Below are 16,704 nucleotides of genomic sequence, written 5' to 3'. Positions count from 1 at the left end.
TATCTCCACTTCAAGCTCAGTCTCTCTTTCTTTTTCTTTATTTTCTCCTCTTGCTGGTCCAGCTCGTGTTTTTGTTTGAGTAATTTTCTGATGAGTGAGAACAGCAGCCATTTCAGCCTCTGCTTTGGCAGGAGAAGAGGAAATAGAGGAACTCGAAGTTCTTGAAGTCCCAGCTTTTGATCCATATTTTCTGCTCTCCACATTTGAGATACTGTCATTTGGCTGAATGTTATCCTACACTACTCCAAACATGGCATTCTCCTCAATATTATGTGTGTTTTGAGGTAAGTCATCTTGTTCCATGTCATGAATTGTTCCCGGCACATCTTCCTGTCCCATGTCTGGGGACATTTTACTATCAAGATGCAGCTCATGCAGTGGCAAGCTTGGAGGATTTTCACATTCCATGTTATTTGGTAGTCTCTCCACATTGTCATTTGCTGTATGTCTTGAGACTTGTCTCTTAGTTCCAGAGAGCCACCATTTCACATCTTCAATAAACCCTTTGTTGTATTTATTGATACTTGCAAACCACACCTTTTGAATCCATTTCCTCCTCAGGTACTATTTCCATCAGTGACCCATGCAGGAAAATTACCTCATCATGCAATTGCATCAAAATCTCCAGTTGAGTTTGCACCTGGGAAACATTATCATCATTCTCAATGAGCTCCTTTAAAGCAATGATGACACCTTTTATTTCTTTACTCTTGCTTGGCGTTCCTTTTGAAGCGTCTCCATTTTACACACCAAAGCCTTTTCAGTGAGAATGATTTTCCTTTTGACAATTTCATTGTTATCAGTTTCGTTTGCATTTGAACCAGACTTCGATCCATTCACGTGAACCAGCCTTTGATCTGCTCACCTTGACATCCAGCAAAGTATGCACCACAAAATTCAGACAGCAAATGTCTCAATCGACATCGAGCTTTATTTTGGCACAAATCTGACTCCATACATGAACAATCCAATATTGCTTCCAAGTCCACAGTCCACACTCTAACACAGGCTTGAGCATGAGCAGTAAATCCAACTTCACTCCTTTAATGCGCACAAAACAAGCAGTCCACTTTTCCACAGGTTAATTCAATGTTGAGCAATATGGCAAGAACGATATCACACAATAGCCATAGCATCAATGTGCATCTAATATGCAATAGTAACCAACACCAACTGTGTCTACAAAAGTATAAACTTCACAGTGTGAATAAACTGAGTTCAACATACCATGGGTTGTGCTGCGCTCCGTCACTCTATTCATATTTACTAACGGTCAACATCCAAAGTGGTTGAGTGGTCCTTTGTTTTATGTGCACAAACCAGCGAAGCATCAGAAGTGTTGGAGATGTAGCCGAAGTTCTGTTGACAATGTAACTTGACTAACAAACTAAATTAGTCACTGAGAGAGGAATACAGGGATCTGTCTGAAGCACTGAATCCAAGGAGGGAAGCATGAAGCCGTTATTGCAGTTCAAGGCTGTTTATTTGACCCTTTCACTCAAACATACCTTCAAATATACATTCAATGTAGATGGACTTGCAGAACTGGACTATATAATGGTAAAAGCTTTAGTGGCCAACAGAAATATCTGTACCCTGCCTTTGTTCTCCCTGTACTAAGCAAAAACACTCCCAGGCAGATGCAGGTGATATTCATTAGGCAATCAGTCAGCCGTAGTGACACACATACACATAGCCCTGCCCACACACACACACACTCCTAGTGACAAGTGAGAAACACATCCCTGCCTCTACAATGGGTTAAGACCTTTCTTTCATCTGTGTGTGTGAGTCAGAATGCATTGTACTTGCAATTAAAATAAAGCTATTTGCTTATTTACAGTTGCAGTATATAGGTTTACACCTACGACTGCCATGTATTCATTTCACAAAATGCCACAGCAACATATTGATTTCCGGGTGATTAATACAGTAGAATTTCAGCAGACTATGAAAATCAAATTACTTGTGCTAGACACAAGTAATGTGATTGACAGGCAGTCTGGTCCCATTCAGGATTCCTGCATTTAGGGTTTTTCTCCTACCATCTGACCACTTGTGTCTATGAATATATACTGACCGCTCCAGTACCTATGAGGGACTTGTCATCTGTTGAATGTGGATGGCACAGAGGTCAGAACAACCTCTCGGTCGCCCTGTGAGGATCAGTGATTAATGAAAGCATGTCCTGTCCGATGTATAGGGTTGTGACCTGTGTGCTGTCCAACACCCAGTCACCACAGGAGAAAACGGGGGTGCCAGAGGTTAATCAACTGCAATTTCTTTCTCTCTCTCCTGCCTGATATTTCCTCCTTCACTCTGAGAAGTGTGTGCTGAAAGAACTACACACTCTGTTGCTCCATATTTGTGTTGAATCCATGCAGTCTACTGTGTTTTGCATGTCGTTCTCTATGGTTGTGCAGTTTCCGTCTGACTCCTGTTTGCAGGAGGGCAACAACGGAATGTGTTTTTCTGAATAATCACTGTTACAGATAACCATTAATACTAACATTTTTTTGCCATTTTCAAAAATGCTCTAAAATTCAAAATACAGCAGTGCAATAATGTACCCTAAACAGCTAGCGACATTAATATGGTAAAACTAGCTTTTTACAGAGCTTTTGACTATCGTACAGTCATCATCAGTGGATGGAATTTTATGCAGTTGTCATGGAAATGGATCTGTTGACATAAGATCTCAGTAGCTGTAAGTGGCCAGCAGAGCCAGGGTTTTTTATGTATTATTCATGTTCCCAGAAAGGTAAATATTGATGTCACATGCCAGTTTTGTCACAGTAGTCGACGGGGACCGAGCAGGTGGTCGGGAGAGCAAATAGCACAAAGTAAAGCTTGGTTTAGGCTTCAGCGTCGCGGCGACGCCGTACCTACGGCGTACACCCTACGCCGTCACTGAGCATTCGTAGTTCTGCGTCGAGGGAACGCGTTGCTCCGCAATTCACCGCCAAGCCGCTAGGGGGGTGCGGCTGTGTCTTTGTATGGTTTCGGGGGGCTCTTGCTGCCGCGAAGAGGAGTTGTAGAGGTGGTCGTACTTGCGTACCTCCTCGATAATTCTTTCTTCGGCTTGGTCCAGTTTTTCTTGTAGCTCTCACCACAGAAACTTTGAAAATGGCGGTGTTGTTGTGCTGCGACCATAGGGCTGCGACTGAACCGAAAATTACGTTCTGAACGGACCAATCACAGTCCTCGACGTTCACGTTACTACGCGTCGACGCGATGCGTAGTCAGGATTTTTTGGAGGTGCGCGTCAGGCTACGGCGTAGGGTCCGCGTAGGGGTCTGCGTCGACGGCGTAGGTACGGCGTTGACGCGACGCAGAAGCCTAAACCAGGCTTAAGTTTTAAATTAAAATGAATATAAGTTAAATTAAAATTTTATGATGTTTGACAATAGCCCAACATTTATGTGTGTGTGTGTGTGTTTTTGTTTATCACCGGGTGCAGTTGGTCCGAGGCCAGTATTTGACCATTTCAACAAGGCTATCTGTATCTAGTTTGCACCCTTGGTAGGCGAAGAGAGGTATGTGGCATTGTAAATATTATTGGCATGTTGTCTTTGTATTAATGGGCGGCTGGGGTGTGCGTGGTATTGTTATTAGAGTCATCTTCTGGCGGGTGCCATCCTCCACAGGCGGCTTCACCACGCTACAACTGCAGTGAGAGACCTTTGGTAGCTGAGTGGTAAAGTCACTTGCAAAGACACTGAACAGTTTTTGAGCAAATATATGAAGTCATCTGCTCACTTCCTCCATCACACAAGACAATGGACATTGAAAGACTTTAAAAGTAGTCAAAATCTAAGCAAATGTTTGATGATGACCTGCTTAAAGCTGGAGGAGGAAAAATCAAAGTTACAACAGCTGAAGGCAGAGGGTGAAGTGAAGGTTGCAGAGGCTCGTGTGAGTGCATACAACAATTTTGTGGAGACTGACACTCCTCTGGACAGTCCAAACACAGAATATCACTTTCCTCAGTCCGCAAGCCTCACCCTTTGAGCTGCGACAGACAGCATCTCTAAAGTTAATCCCTGAGAACGCCAGTGTTGCTCAGCTTCTTCCCCAGAGCTGTCAGGGCTATCACCCCCTGCAGCACCTCACACACACCTCACCACCCCGCAGCAACACTCACACACTCACCCCCCCCCGCAGTCACACACGCACATCTACACACACACCCACCCCTTCCCCTGCCGCCTCACCCCCCCCCCCCCGCCGCCAAATACACATTCCCCCCCACATAGCCACACACAGTCTCCCACCAATTGGGGGGAGAGACTGTGAGAGCACACTCGCACCTTCTGTGTACTTAACATTTAAGTATATCACAGTACCATTGCATTTAGTCACAGTACCATTGCATTTTATGTATATTGTATATACGTTTTAAATGCTGACTTTTTATGTCCTTTGAGTTTATCTTATTTGTGAATTTATGTTATCTGTGAGTTTATTTTATCTAGATGTGTTTCATCTTATTTTATTTTATCTTATTTTATTATCTTTTCTTTTTCACACGGGGGTTGCAACGAAAATTTCATTGCCATGGCCATGCTCAATGACAATAAAAGCAATCTTGAATCTTGAATCTTGAATCTTGAACCCATGTTGACTCAGGCAATAGCAAGGTCATTTGCTTTAAGTCGCTTACCTGTCCCAGAGCTAACAACCTTTACAGGTGACTCTCCAAAGTTCATAGATTGGAAAGTATACTTTATGGCCCTGATAGACCAAAAGCCCCTCCCAGTAAGTGAAAAAATGTTTTACTTGAAGAGTTATTTAGCAGGGGAGGCATGCAGGGCAGTGAAAGGTTTCTTTTACTGGAACTCAGAGGATGCATATAAAGGTGCTGGGCTGTTCTAGAAGACAGGTATAACAGTCCATTTATTTTTCAAAGGGCTTTCAGAGAGAGGATGTGCGGAAACTATGCCTCATGTTAAAGGCCTATCCATCCTCAATGACTGTGAAGAAAATCACAAACTTCTGCAGAAATTGAATGAATGTTGTTGAAGAATTAGATCGATCCGGTGATTATACAAGCTTTCGACACTTCTCAGAGTTCATGCAGAAGGAAGCCTGAATTGCCTGTAATCCAATTGCCTCCCCTTTAATGATAAACTTGAAAACATCAGATGAAAGGTTGCAGAAGAGAGCCAAATCATTCAACACGAGCACTCAAATGAAAGGCTTCAACTCAATATCACCAGAAAGCTCAAAGCCAAGGCCACCTTGTTTATTCTGTGGAAATGGAGCACATGCCGTGCACATGCCAACAATATATATGCAGCCAGGATGTCAGCGCCCAACTGAACTGAAAGCCACTGAGTAAAGATGGGTCTTCAGCCGGGACTTAAAAGATTCCGTAGTCCGAGCAGCCCTAATGTCCAGTGGCAGGCTGTTCCAGAGTTTAGGGGCTGCCACTGAAAAGGCTCGGTCACCTTTAGTCCCGAGTCTGGATCTGGGAACCTCCAGGACCACTTGACTGGAAGACCTCAGTTCTTTAATAGGTTTGTGGACCTGAATAAGGTCTGCTAAATAATGGGGTGGGGGTGGGGGTGGGGGGGGGCAACCCATGTAAAACTTTAAAAACAAGAAATAAAACCTTAAAAACTATTCTAAAATGAACAGGAAGCCAGTGTAGCGATGCCAAGACTGGGGTTATATGCTCCCACTTTCTAGTCCCAGTTAAAAGCCGAGCAGCACCATTTTGGACCAGCTGCAGCCGGCGGAGAGACGACTGATCGAGGCCAACATAAAAAGAATTACAGTAGTGCAGCCTGGTCGTGATCAGAGCGTGAATGGCTCTCTCAAAGTCACCACGAGGAAGATATGGCTTGACTTTGGTGAGCATCCTTAACTGGAAGAAACTGTTTTTAATGACAGTGCTAATCTGCTAGTTGAAATTAAAGGCACTGTCAAAGAACACACCCAGGCTTTTAACAAAGGGATGAGTGACCAACCCTAAAGGGCCAAGAGTGCTAGTACAAGAGTCCAGCTTGTCGGAAGAACCAAATACAACAACCTCGGTCTTGTCTTCATTAAGACAGAGGAAGTTTAAGCCCAACCATGATTTTAAGTCTTTTAAACACATAAACAAGGGTTCCAGAGAGTCCGCACAATTAGCCTTTAAGGGCAGATAGATCTGAATGTCATTAGCAAAGCAGTGGAACAAGATATTATGTTTTTTAAAAATTGACCCCAGGGGCAGCATGTACAGGGCAAATAGTACAGGACCTAATATGGAGCCCTGTGGAAGCCCAAAGGAGAGAGGGGCCACTGGTGAGGAGCATTCACCAAGGCAAACACAGAAGCTCCTGTCACTCAGATAAGACTCAAACCATTTAAGGGCTGTTCCCTTTATTCCCACGCACTGTTCCAGCCTCGATAAAAGAATGGCATGGTTGACTGTGTCGAAAGCTGCCGACAAATCAAAAAGCACTAAAACTGTCAACTGTTAAAAGAAGATCATTAAAAACTCTTAAAAGGGCAGTTTCAGTACTGTAGCGTGCCTTAAAACCAGATTGGAATTTTTCATAAATACTAAAATCATCTAAAAAAGTTTTCAGTTGATTAAAAACAACTTTCTCTAAGACTTTAGATAAAAAGGGGAGTTTAGAAATGGGCCCAAAATTGGATAGAGCAGAAGTGTCCAGATTTCTCTTCTTTAAAAGAGGTTGCACAGTGGCATGTTTAAAAGCAGCTGGAACACACCCTGATCTGAGAGATGTATTAACTAGAGATAAAATGGTCAAACCCACAGTGTTAAAAACATCTTTAAATAAGCATGCTAGGACACTGTCAAGCGGGCAGTTCGCAGGGCGTAGCTGTTTGACCACCTCGTAAAGACAGTGGAAGGAGACTGGATCACACTGCTGGAAGACATCTGGGTACAAAGGAGGAACAGAGGGATCAACAGAATCCATCATGTGAGAAAAACTAAAACCAGAGATTTTGTTAATAAAACATTTTTGAAAATTCTCACACAAAGAAGCTGATTGTAAAATGTGAGCTAGGATTAATAAGAGAGTCACTAACATTAAAAAGAACCTGAGGCCTCTGGCTGTTACTGGCCACAAGGTGGGAGAAATATTCAGTTTTCGCAGCTTTCACAGCTCTCTGATAATTCCCTAAAGTGTCCTGTAGAATTCCAAAGAAGACTTGTAGCTTGTCCTTTCCACCTCCTCTCTGCTTGTCTGCAGGCACGTCTGAGAGAGCTAGTAAAGTCATTCAAACAGGGCTCAGACAGTGGCTTTGTGCGTTTGGACCTCGGAAGAGCAACAGAGTCCAAAATCTCAGTACAGGTACAGTCAAAGTTAGGAGCTCCTCAGCACTGAGATCACCGTCATCCATGGTGTACAGGAGAGAATCCTTAAAAGCAGCACAAAACTGGGAGGCAGTTAAAGGGTTAAAAGTGCGCATCCAGCGAGCGGGAGCACAGGTAGATGCCTCCGAACCGGGGACAGTAACAGTGAACACAACAGGCAGATGATCCGAAGTACATGTGTCACAAATTTCACTGATGCCGACACGTAAACCAGAGGACAGCACAAGGTCCAGTGTATATCCTTTGTCATGCGTCAGGCCAGTGACAGACTGAGTGAGGTTAAAAGAGTCCAAAAGTTTAAGAAAGTCTCTGACCAGCGGTCTGGACTCACAGCACACATGTATATTAAAATCTCCGACAATTAAAAGGCGATCGTATTTCAGAACAGCTGCAGCTCAAAGCTTGAATAGCTATCGGATGGGAGCTCCCGACAGTGGAAAGAGGATTTAAAAACAGAAGCTAGTCCCCCACCTTTACCTGTAGTCCGAGGGGAGCTGAGAAAGTCATACTGGGGAGGAAGAAGCTCTGAGAAGGGTAACAACTCACCAGCTCGGAGCCAGGTTTCCATCAGAAACATAAAATCCAATTCCCAGGAAGTGAACAAGTCATTCAGGATAAAAGTCTTGTTTGCTAGCAATCTAGCATTGATCAGGGCCAGACAAAGAGTGCGGTCCTCACAGGCCGAGGGGGCAGCCTGAACCAGCGGACAAAGGTTTGAGTCCACGCCACCTCTGTGAGCCCGAATCCACATGGGAGGAGAAGGCACCGCCAACAGGTCAGGAATGGAGGCATCCAGCGCACCTGGGACAACCGGGCGGAGCCATTGGCATCTCATCTGCAGCGACCACCATGAGGCAGGAATGGGACATTTCCTACCAGGATACGTTACACAGGTGGAGGCCAGGTAAGCCTTCACTTTCACCCGCACACCACAGTGTTTGCCCCGTCGCCTGGGGCGTTTGTTGTAGGGAACCGCACAGGTAAACGGTTCACCTCAGCCATCTAGCCAACAAGTTATCACCACTTCAAGACTGTGAAGTTGGACTTCTCATTGGTTATGACTGCCCTTTAGCTTTGGCCCCCCTAGAGGTCATCATGGGAAGTAAAAATGAACCTTTTGCTCAACAAATTGAGCTGGGCTGGAGCATCATAGGGTCAGCCAACCCTCATGTGGACAGACAGGGCAGCCACATTTTTGTGCAATGTGTTGCAGTTAAAGAATTGCCCATATCTGCTGTAACAGATGTGTTGAAAGAAGACAAAGATGTTCTCTCCTGTGTAGCTCCCTCAGAAAGAGCAGAGTCAACAGATCCTTTAAAGTTGAATCCAGAGGTAACATCAGAAGGACATACTAGGCATTCAGTGGCAAGAGATCATCCTCCAACTCATCGTGGTCTCCTCTCTGTCATAGCCTCTCTGTATGATCCACTTGGGTTCATGGCCCCCTTTACCTTGATTGGAAAGTGCATCCTACAGGAGCTGTGCTATAAAGGCATCGGATGGGATGATCCAATCCATGAGTACTTGAGCTCACGGTGGGAGGAGTGGAAGAATGGCCTCAAAACACTAAAGGATATTACCATACCCAGATGTTATCATCCTCCAAACTTCGGTAACATTGTAAGCACTGAATTACACCATTTTTCAGATGCCAGTAGTACAGGATATGTCTCATGCTCCTACCTGAGATTCAAAAATGACAGGAATGAGACTCATTGTAGCCTAGTCATAGCTAAGTCAAGGGTCGCTCCCTCAAAGATCACGAGCATCCCAAGAGTAGAACTCTCAGCTGCAGTAACATTAGCCAGGATGAGCACCATTTAAAGGAAGAGCTTCAGGTGAAAATAGATAGGGAGTGTTTCTGGAATGACTCTCAAGTTGTGCTGGCATACATAAATAATGAGGCACGAAGGTTCCATGTGTCTGTGGCAAAGAGAGTTCAATTTATCAGAGACAAAACAGATCCAAGTAACTGGCATTATGCTGACTGTTACGGCCACTGCCGTTCCCTCCCGTGTGTGTGTAACCCTTTTTCGTCCTGTAGTTCCCTATGCTGATTGCAGTGTGTCGCCTCCGACTCCTGGTTGGCTCCTGTGGAGGGGAGGCGTGGCCGGCTCATCACCAGCGCCTGCTGTCCAGCTTAAAGAGCTCGCCGAGCGCACCGGACGGGGGCGGCTGTCACCAAGACGCAGGGCTTGCCACATGTGCCTCCAAGTCGATAGTGAAAGTTTTTTTGTTTAAGACGAGGCACTATAGTCGTGTTGAGAGGAGTTGGGCCAGGAAAAGTTTCAATACTGATCCCGTCGTGCGCGCCTGGTAGGAGACCACCCAATTGTATTAGTTTACACTAGGCACAGGGGTGCTGACTCCCATGTATTTATGTTTTATGCCTTTATAGGGTTTGGTTTTGTTTCCTTTGGTTTGATTTACCCTTGTAGTGGTTGGCTCGATTTTAGGGAGTCCTCTTTTTGTTATATTTATTTCTTTGTGTTGAGCAGCACCCGTCGGCCCTGTCTCCTCCTGTAAGTTCGTTTCTTTTTTTGTACACTGGACAATTAATCGACCTCTGGTCAATAAGTAATTTTTCTTACCAAGTACATCTGGTTTTATGTTTCGTTCCCTTTTCCAACGCGAGCTAAGGGGCCGTAACACTGACACAACACAAAACCCTGCGGACCTTGCTTCCAGGGGTCTCCGTGCAGTGGACATCCCTTCAGCTGGCTGGTTATCGGGCCCTGCATTTCTATGGGAACCAGAAGTGCTCTCAGGGACCAAACCCTCTACTGAGCTGCTTGTCGGTGACCCTGAGCTGCTTGTCGGTGACCCTGAGTTGAAGTCAGTTCATGTGTCTGCAATTGAAGTCAGTGAACATGCAGACATTCTGAGCCAACTGGAGAGGTTCTCTACCTGGACCACACTCATTAAGGTGGTCACAAGAATGAAGAGACTTGGGACAAAGCTTAAGGATGTCGGCCTTGTGAGTGCAGCGGAACGTTATAGAGCTGCTGAGGAAGTTTTTAAGCTACTGCAGCAGCAAGCCTTTCCGAGTTAGCTAAAGGTACTTCAAAGGAAGCCTCAGGGAGCCAGTCTTCCAAAATCTAGCCCTCTTTTTAGTCTCGATGCCATTCTGGAGGAAGGGCTCCTTCGTGTTGGTGGGAGACTTAAAGGATCAACCATCAGTAAAGCACAAAAGCATCCTAATGTTCTTCCTAAAGACAGTCACATCACCAAGTTGATCTTGTCCCACTTTCACATTCAGGTCTGCCACCAAGGTAGAAATCAAACACTGATGGAGCTCAGAGTCAATGGGCTTTGGGTTATCGGTGGGAGCAAAGCAGTTGCCAAGTTGATTTATAGATGTGTGCAGTGCTGTAAGCAAACAAAACCAGTCAAAGAACAAAAAAAAATGTCCAGTCTCCCCGAAGAACGCTGCGAAATCTCAGCGCCATTCACATTCTGTGGAATGGATCGTTTTGGTCCTTTTGCTGTAAAGAATGGTCATAAAGAGATCAAGAGATATGGGCTAATCATCACATGTCTATCTTTCCAAGCTGTCCACATTAAGATGCTTAATGACTTGTCCACTGATGCCTTTATTAATGCCTTGAGGTGCTTTATTAGTCTGAGAGGAGCAGTTTCTCAACTCCGCTGTGATCAAGGCTGTAGGGGAATTAGTTATTAAACCTCTAAATTAATGTTGCATTCGTGAATAAAATAAGGGGGGCACCAACTATCCTCAGCTAAGAAGGATTTTATATATCATATCTTGTAATGCTGATGTAGTGAAAACGAATGAACCAACAGTAGATCAGTCTGATAATCTAAGGCGTAAATTCTCAACACAGGGATTGCTTATACCCAGCTCGAAGGGACACCGTCTGACCACGACTTGTATGAAAAGGATTATTTATTACACACAATGATGAAATGAATATGAATCATGGATAATACAATAGATTATATGGATATGGAAACACTGCAAAGAGGAACTTATGGCAAGAGAATGACAAAATGAGTTTGGTGATAGTGAGAAGTAGGTTTTAAGGGAAAAATGGGGATGCGAATGTAAAGTTAATTTGTTGAATGAACGGTTTAGAGAATTTAAACAAATTAACAGTATCTTAACCTCACGGACCAACTCTTATTCAAAACTGTCAGCGACGCTCCTGTAGATGTCTGCTCCGAACTGACATGAAGAGGCTCCACGTTACCGTCCGTAGCTCTGATCTGCGCTGCGGTCTGCCAGACAAATCAAGCAAACCACGGTTGAGAGCCGGTGTTGGACAGGGATGTCTCGGGAGCTGAGGATCTTCGGTGTCGGCTACAGACAAGGAACGGCTTCTGATGGTTATTTCACCCGAACCAACGGGTTAGTAGCTGGCTGCAGGTCTTCGGTGCGGACAGTTGGTTGGCGACCGTTTGGCGAGGCTTTTGACTACTAATAATAGGATTGAGAAACTCTTCGATGGCCGGTTGAAAAAGTCTTCAAAATTATTATTACATGACTAGACTTTAACAACAAATATCTGAATTACGCGGCTTGGCGTGGTGAGCAAAAATTAAAGTTTCAAGAAGAAACTAGAAAAGTGCATTTTCTGCAGAATTAAATCAAGCTACTCTGTGTAGTTGTGAGCAGCAACAAAAAGACTGAGAAAATGACGGAGCGGAAAAATAACTTGAAAAACTAAAGACAAAAGACTTAAAGAAACTCCGCGGAAGAGACAGAAGAAAGATCAAGGCACAAACTTACAGAAAACAACTCTTTAGTCTGCTGCGCGCTACTGACTTTATCATCGCTCCAGGGCGTGTCTAATCAATAGGCCGTCATGCATGTGGGATGGTTCGCGGACGTTCAATGTGATTTCATCCTATGGAGCAGGAATTAATTAATGATTCATACGAGGGACTCATCTGCTTCTCACTATGGTCAATCCGATATATTTAACATGATCCGTTTTCAATGGCACTTCAACAACAACATGCGTGTTCACCACATGCGTTAGACAATTCTTATGAATAGATGACGACATTAAACGATATTCACAATAACAATTTATAATACCCATCCTAATATACATGATGGTCCAAGGCATAACTAACTTAACATAACAAAGAAATAAAGAAAGGTATACTATAATTGCCAAAACGATTACCACTATTACAGTTACTTATTAATAAGGTCTCACACTAAGTACATTCAGCCTAACCGCTATGAACCCCTAGATGGCAGTATGGTTCCATGGTAGAGACTCAGAGAAAATCTTTGGAATAGTTAAAATCACAGTTTCATCATCCTGTAAGTTAGAAACACCAGAAAAGCATTGTTATTGTACAGATCACGAGCTTAGTAATGTAAAAACATCCACAGTTAAATCAAACATAGAGATTTAGTTTCTTTGGTAGGTTAAGAAAAAGGCACACAGAGATACAGCACAGTTTGCGTCAGGAATGTCTAATTTACAACCCATCAACATTATCTGATTTGAAGATTCCTCTGAGACATGGCATTTGTCCATCCAGACAGTTTTATTGTCCTTGACTCCCATGGGCTATCAAGAAAGAGTTAGCACCTCCATGAGAATGTCCTGAGCAGATGTAAATGTTGAAGTGAAGGTGTTATCAGTGACTCTTGTTGCCCTGAAAGAATGTGAAAGGTTGCTCTACAGCCAGACATCTTGTCTCTGCCTGAGTTCACACCTTCCTGTGAACCTTCCAAATGGTCAATAACTCTTAAAAGTATGATTGTTTTATAATTCCATTTCTCCTGAGGAATGCAAAGAGGGGAATAGGGTCAGTTACAGGCCAGTTCTGCTCCAAGGCACAAATTTTGTTGGTGCCAGCAATGAGTTCAAAAATGTTCTAAAACAGTGTGACATTAGAGCACTGGAGGCCGTCTTGGCAGAGAAACAGTGTGAGTTTAGGTTTAACGCTCCTTCAGCCAGTCATGCAGGTGGCATTTGGGAAAGGCAAATACGTACCATTCGAAGTGTCCTTGATATTACTGTTGCCCAGTGTTCAGGAAGAGTTGATGATGCATCACTTAGAACCCTGTTTTATGAAGCAATGTTTATTGTAAAAAGCCATCCTCTCAATGTTGATGGAATTAATGATCCACAGTCACTCGAGCCCTTAACCCCAAACCATCTCATCTTGATGAAGTCAAGGATAGCTTTACCAGCTCCTGGAGACTTTGTAAAAGAGGACTTGTATGCTGCAAAAAGATGGCGTCGAGTACAGTTTTTGGTCGAACAGTTCTGGAGCAGATGGAAAAGGGAATACCTCCTGAACCTCTCCTTGAGACAGAAATGGCATGCTCCTTGGCGCAATTTGAAAGTGAATGACATTTTGTGAAGTTATTAATCATAACATGATTTGGTGGGAGTGGAAGTGGCCAGCGGAGCTGGGGTTTTTTTTTTTTTTGTATTATTCATGTTCCTGGTAGGGTAAATATTGACGTCACACACCAGTTTTGCCACAGTAGTCGACGGGCACCGGACAGGTGGTCGGATGAGCAAATAACACAAAGTAAGTTGTAAATTAAAACAAATAGAAGTTAATTTAAAATTTTGTGATGTTTGACAATAAGCCCAACATTTATGCGAGTGTGTGTTTTTGTTTATCACCGGGTGCAGTTGGTCCGAGGCCAGTATTTGACCATTTCAACAAGGCTATCTGTATCTAGTTTGCACCCTTGGTAGGTGAAGAGAGGTATGTGGCATTATAAATATTACTGGCGTGTTGTCTTTGTATTAATGGGCTGCTGGGGTGTGCATGGTATTGTTATTAGATGTTGATTTTTTTGTAACGATGCAGTGTGTGGTTTTAAGGAAATATGTTAAATACTATTCGAGTTGTTGCAATTTGTAGATGAATTGAATGTTGATGTGTTAAAAATTGACTTTTGATATTTTTTGCTATGTGATTTTAGTTTCACGGTACTCTAAGGAACAATAAAGTTGTACCGGTCGAACTCAACGCTGTGATTATTGATGCCAAGGGCTGCTACAGTAGCAGCTATGATTTTATTTCACTTTTAGGACTTCTCTGTGTTGGACTATAAATTAAGGAAGGCAAGAAGTAGAAACTGTGCAGTTTTTTTTTTTTTTCCACTCACACGGTTATTTTTGTTTACTCACATACTCATGGCAATTGGTCTGTCCACTGCTCTGCTCCAGAGAAATATCTCAACAACTATTTGCTGTAGCTGTACTTTGTGTTTACTACTAATAAACAAATGTCAGAACACCAACACAAAAAAGACAAAACAAAGATGGTGAACTGGGTACACATTAAACCAGCTTAGGCACCTAGGCACATTAAGTGTTTTGCTGCTTTTTTTTTTTTTTTTTTTTTTTTTCCCCGTCCAAATTTGTCTTGTTCATGCCACAATTCAATGTGGAGTACTCTCTTGACTTCAATGTCTTGTCAATGTCAGTCTCCTTAGTTCCAACACAGACAGCATCACCATAAACAGAAAGTTTGATATGTCCTTTTACACTTACTGTATAGCATTTATTCAGACATCCTACTGTGATGCAGATGATGATCGAACAAAGAACCTTCATGTTTACAACATCATTAGACTGTATGGCCTCTGTGCTCTCTGCTCCCACACTGCACTCCGCTAGCCTCAATTATGTCCCAGTTATAGAAAATTGTTTTGTCCACACTACACTAACATTATCTGATTTCTCAGTTACATGTGGATACTCTACATGTCTCTGCTTTTAGTCCTTTGGTACAAACAGCAACAGTAATGTGGCTCCTTGATCAAAGATTTTTTATCTGACAGAACCAGATATTTAGCAAGAACAGTGGATAAACGGCAAGAGATCTTTGACAAAGACAACACTTACTACAGCAAGATGAAAACCATGGATATGTGAACTTTGAAATCAAATGTTTTGTTTAAAAATTCCTTAATTTTAACTATAAATAATGATGAAATATTGAATATGGTATTTTAATACATGAATGGATTGTATTAATTCATTATTTGTGCATTAAATACAGTTTTCATCTTTTTTGGTAAGTTTTAAGGTTCTATTTTTTATTTATATATTTCATTGCCCTTTAAACAATCCTTAAACCATGGATATAGTCCATCATTGTTGTTTGTTATATTGTTGGGACGCTATGTACAACATAAAATAGAATTTGATAATTGGCAAATCCGTTTTGATATGTAGTCAATTGAAAACAATATAAAGCAGTACACTTTATTTAATGTTTTACCTGATCAATTTCATTAATTATGCTTTTCGGAATTTGATGCCTGCAGTGTGTTTCAAACAAGTTGAGACAAAGGCAAAGAAAGATTAGGAAAACTCTATTGGAAAAGGAGGTTGTGTTTCATCAATGGGAATACGATTTAAAATAAATAAATAAAAGGTATCACATTCAAAGTTATAAGGTTTCTCTTATGTAATGTGAGCCAAATTCACTAGTGAAATATATTTTGTACACTTGATAATTTCAGATGTACCATTTTCATATTTTTTGGAAAAGATTGGGAAAGGTGGAATGCTCAAAAAAATCTGTTTGGAACAAGTTAATTAGTAACAGGTAATTATACAGTAAATTACGTAAATCACCTGTAAATCAGGATTGGGTATGAAAGAAGCATCCATGAAAGGCTCAGTCTTCCATAAACAAGGATGGGCCAAAGACTCACCACTTTTGTGAAACCTGGTTTTAATGATTAGGAACACTTTGCAAGACTGTTGTCGCCAAATACAGTTTCTTTGCAAATTATTGCGGCAAAACTTTTTGGGGGGAATCAGGGCTGTATATTGCAATAACTTGATTTATCCATGAAATGTCTCTGTGGTTCGTGTGAACCCTGTTTCTTCACGTAATCCCAGACAGACCGCTCTCCAGCCCCTCGGCAAAACAAACTGCCTTCTGCTACAGCCAAATGTTTCAAATTTTGACTCTTCAGTCCAGAGCACCTGCTGCCATTTTTCTGCACCCCAGTTCCTATGTTTTCATGCATAGTTGAGTCGCTTGGCCTTGTTTCCATGTCGGAGGTATTGCCTTTTGGCTGCAACTCTTCTATGAACACCACTACTACGTCTACGATCCTCAACGTTGCCCGTTTGTGCTTCCATCAAAAGAGCTTGAACCACACATCTTGAAACCCCAGTCTGCTTTGAAATCTTTGTCTGGGAAAGACCTTGTTGATGCAACATAACTACCTTGTGTCTTGTTGCTGTGCTCATTCTTACCATGGTGTAAGATCTGTGACATGAAACTGTCTTCCGCAACCTCAACTTGGTAGCAGAGTTTGACTGTTCTTCACCTAGTTTAAAGCCTCCTACACAGCTGATTCTGATTCAGTGAATGACTGTTTCAACCTATATCCGAAA

Source organism: Chaetodon auriga, chromosome 2, assembly GCF_051107435.1.
Source record: "Chaetodon auriga isolate fChaAug3 chromosome 2, fChaAug3.hap1, whole genome shotgun sequence".
NCBI lineage: Eukaryota > Metazoa > Chordata > Actinopteri > Chaetodontiformes > Chaetodontidae > Chaetodon > Chaetodon auriga.
Note: the sequence above shows the minus strand (reverse complement) of the source record.